Source organism: Echinops telfairi, unplaced genomic scaffold (assembly GCF_000313985.2).
Source record: "Echinops telfairi isolate 266 unplaced genomic scaffold, ASM31398v2 ScPeMD7_7409;HRSCAF=8447, whole genome shotgun sequence".
Classification (NCBI taxonomy): Eukaryota; Metazoa; Chordata; class Mammalia; order Afrosoricida; family Tenrecidae; genus Echinops; species Echinops telfairi.
The window spans coordinates 9,280,781-9,284,732 of NW_022111309.1; the positions used below are offsets into that span (position 1 = coordinate 9,280,781).

The following is a 3,952-nucleotide window of genomic DNA, read 5'->3' on the forward strand; positions in this document are numbered from 1 at the left end:
CTCCACTCCCCCCACACACAGGACAGGAGCACTCTCGGGAGTAAGAACAGGAAAGGTGAAGAGGGAGCTTCCATTTGAATCCTACAGACCTGGAGAAGCGCACGGTTCCCTTTGCCCCCCTCTCAGAGGACAAGCCCAGCTGGGACAGGCCCTGCAGACACGAGCTTCTGCTGGAGGGACCACTGCTCCACCACACAAAGAAACACACCTGTGGGCGGGCTTCTCTCACACCCGAACATGCCATTTACAGGTGGGAAAGAGAGACAATAGGAGGAGGGAAGGAAGAGAAAAATAAATAGAGTGGGGGCAGCAGGACCCGGAAGCTATGCAGCCAGGACTTTCTGACCTGGAGTAACCCACCAAAGAGAGTAGCAACACCAGGCTGGGAAGTTAAGGCTGGATTGTTTCTTTCCTCGCTGCATTTTGTAGCTGAAAACCATGTTGTTGGTTGGGCTGAAGCTTGGAGCGGCTTGTCTAATGGTGGCCACAATGGTCACTGGCTTTTCCCACTTTCTTAGGACAGAGAAACCACCAATCATGCATCAGAAGTCTGCTAGGTTCAAGCTGTGGAGTCCCTGAGTGATGCAAAAGGGTTAGCCGCTTGGGCTGTTCATTGAAATGTGGGGCATTTGGGTGTACCCAGAGGCTCCATAGAAGAAAAGCCGGGAGATCTACTTCTGAACAAACAGCCTTTGACAACCCCATGGAGCACAATTCTACTTGGACACATCTGAGGTCACCATGAGTTGGGACCAACTATCGGGCAAGGGGTACTGGTACTGACTGTACAGAGTGTGGCACTGACAAAAGAATAGAAGCCCCTCTCTGGAGTGGGCACAACCCCAGCTTCTACTATCCGATGTTGGTGGTAAGTGTCATCGAGCCAGGTCCGACTCCTGTCTATCCTTTGTACACCAGAATGAAGCCCTCCGAGCCTGGCACCATCCTCACAAGGTTTTGATGTGGGAGCCCACCGCTGTAGCCACTGTGTCAATCCACCTCATCAAGGGTCTTTACTTTGCTGCCCTTCTATTTTACCAGACATGGTGTCCTTTTCCAGGGGCTGGTCTCTCCTGAAAACATGTCCAAAGTACATGAGAATATAGAAGAGAATTCTAGCTGTACTTCTTCCAGGACAGATTTTGGCAGTCCGTGATACTTGCAATATTCTTAACAACACCATAATTCAAATGCATTGGTTCTTCTTCTGTCTTTCTTATTCAATATCCAACTTTCACATGCATACAAGGCAATTGAAAATACCATGGCTCGGGTCAGGTGTACCTTAACTTGCTCTCCAATACCTTAAAGACATCCTGTGCAACAGATTTGCCCAATGCAATGTATCGCTTGATCTTTTGACTGCTGCTTCCACGGGCATTGATTGTGGCTCCAAGTAAGATGAATTTCTTGACAACTTCAATCTTTTCTCTATGTATTATGATGTTACCTATTGGTACAGTTGTGAAGATTTTTGTTTTCTTTACATTGAGTTGAAATCCATACTGAAAGCTGGACTCCTTGAACTTTGTCAGCAAGTTGCTTCCAGTCCTGGTCACTTTTCTCAAAGATTGCATCATCTCCGTATCCCAGGTTCCCTTAAGGGTCTCTAGAGCACATGAGCATGAGCACAATCAAGGGTTCTGTAAATCCCAATCTTCTCAATAGTATCCAGAATGTGTTATCGTTCACACAGTCCGGTGTTTTTGCATCGTCAGTAAAACACAACTAAACATCTTTCTGGTATTCTCCATTTCAGCATAGGATGTCGGCAATGATAGTCCTTGTTCCACATCCTTGAATCTGGCCCGAACCTCTGGCAGCTCGCTGTCTATGGACTGCTACAACCACTGCTAAATGATCGTCAGCAAAGTTTTTCATGTCATATTAGTGATATTGCTCAATAAATTTCCCATTCTGTAAAGTCACCTTTCTTCGGAATGGGTACAAATACAGAACTCATCAGTTGACCAGGTAGCTGGCTTCCAAATTGCCATCAGTGAGATGTGCTTCCAGTGCTTCGTCAGCTTGTGGAAACATTTCAATTGGTATTTTATCAATTCATGGAGCTTTTCTTTATTTTAATCTAACTGCTTCAGTGTAACTTGAATTTCTTCCTTCAATAACATCAGGTCTTAATCATATTAACCTCTTGAAATAGTTGAATGTCGACTAGATCGTTTCTGTACAGTGACTCTGTGCGCTCCCTCCATCTTCATGCAATACTCCCTGCATCGCTCAATATTTCGCCCATAGAATCTTTCAATATTATGAAACTACAGGTTGGTCATTTGAACCCATCCAGTGGTGCCAGCATCTTGGGAAGACAAATGAAGAAAGTCTGAGCAGCCTACTTCTGTAATATTTACAGCCAAGAGCACATGGAGCAGTTCCACTCACGCACACAGGAGGACACCATGAGTCAGAATCAATTTATGGCAACAGGTTTGGATTTTGTTAACTGTGCACGGGGTCTTTCAGTTGTATGTCGGGCATGCGGTAGACAGCAGTACACAAGATGGACACGGTTCCAGGCTTCAGTTGCCATTTCTTTTACCACATTTTGGGAAGTTCTCTGGCTGGCTATTTCCTGTACCAGTGAAAAGAGGAAACAGAGTCTGTCCCTACAACCCCACAGCCCTGGGCTGCTGGATTTATGCTCAGTAAGAGAGTGAAGTCCACCATCGGTGCCCATGGGGGCTGTAAGAGAAGGCAGTAATAAGCAGAGGCAGGCCTGGGATTGTTGCCATACATAACACATAAAGTTAAATCCAACTTTTATCTTAATAACTCCTGGAGCAGATTTTGCATGATATACACTAATAATAGCCAGTGTCTAACGTAAGGACAGGAGCTCTTTATGGCAATGCCTCTTGCCAGTACCATGAAAGTCTGACATTTCCAGGATGGGATGGCTATGAAGCTCACCTCCGGCCTTGATCAAGGTCAGAAAACACACATCTGGCAAAGTGTTTCCCCCATTCCTGCACCTATGGCAGGTGGCACTAATTAATAATGGCACCTCGTGTTTTCTCTCAGGAAAAATCTGCCAGTTGACCTCTTGAAGTTGAATTGATTTCAACTCATGGAAGTTCCATATGTGTTGGAGTAGAACTGGGCTCCACAGGGTTTCTGTAACTAATTTTTTATAAGTACATTTCCAGACCCCTCTTTTTGAAGCACCACTGGGAAGAGTCAAACTTCAAACCTTTCAATTCACAGCCAAGCATGTTGACAATTGTCACCTCCCAGGGACTAGAGAGTATTAGCATGAGATAAAACCTATTTATTATCTTATCAGGTCTTGGGGTCTTTTATGCTGGCCTAGACTCAAGGTTGCCACAAAGTCAAGTTGAATTCCCCTGTCCTAGGTCAGCGTTCATTAAGGAAAAAAGTCTGTTCGGTTCAAGAGCAAAGATTGTGAAGTCCAATAGCAGAAAGCCAAATTAATTTGAGTCTGGCATTGCTCAGACTCATTGAGCTGGAGATGAACTCAGACCTAAAGGCTCAGTTAAGGGAACCAAGTGTAATAGCAGCCAAGGAAATGGAAGTTGATGGTGGTCAGAAAGCTATTATAATCTTTGTTCCTGATCCTCCACTGAAATCTTTCCAGAAAATCCAAGTCTGGCTAGTTTGTGAACTGGAGACAAAAAACAAAACTGTAGAAAGCACACTGTCTTTATTGTCATAGGAGAATTCTACCTAAACCAACTCGGAAAATCCATACAAAGAATAAAGTCACACAAAGCATCCCAGGAGCCTCACTCGGACAGCTGTGCACACTGCCATCCTTCAAGTCTTGGTCTTCCCAAGTGACAGTGTGAGCAAGAGAATTCATGTAAAACTGGAAGGCAGCAGGCTTGTAAAGGTTCATTTGGACAAAGCACAGCAGAACAATGTAAAACACAAGGCTGAAATGCTTTCTTCAGTTTTTAAGAAACTCAAGGACCAG

The 3,952-nt window shown here is 44.8% G+C and overlaps 1 pseudogene; it reads left to right on the forward strand.

The window, feature by feature from the left end:
* The first annotated feature begins 2,494 nt into the window (after positions 1-2,494).
* On the forward strand, positions 2,495-3,952 carry LOC101660265 (annotated as a pseudogene).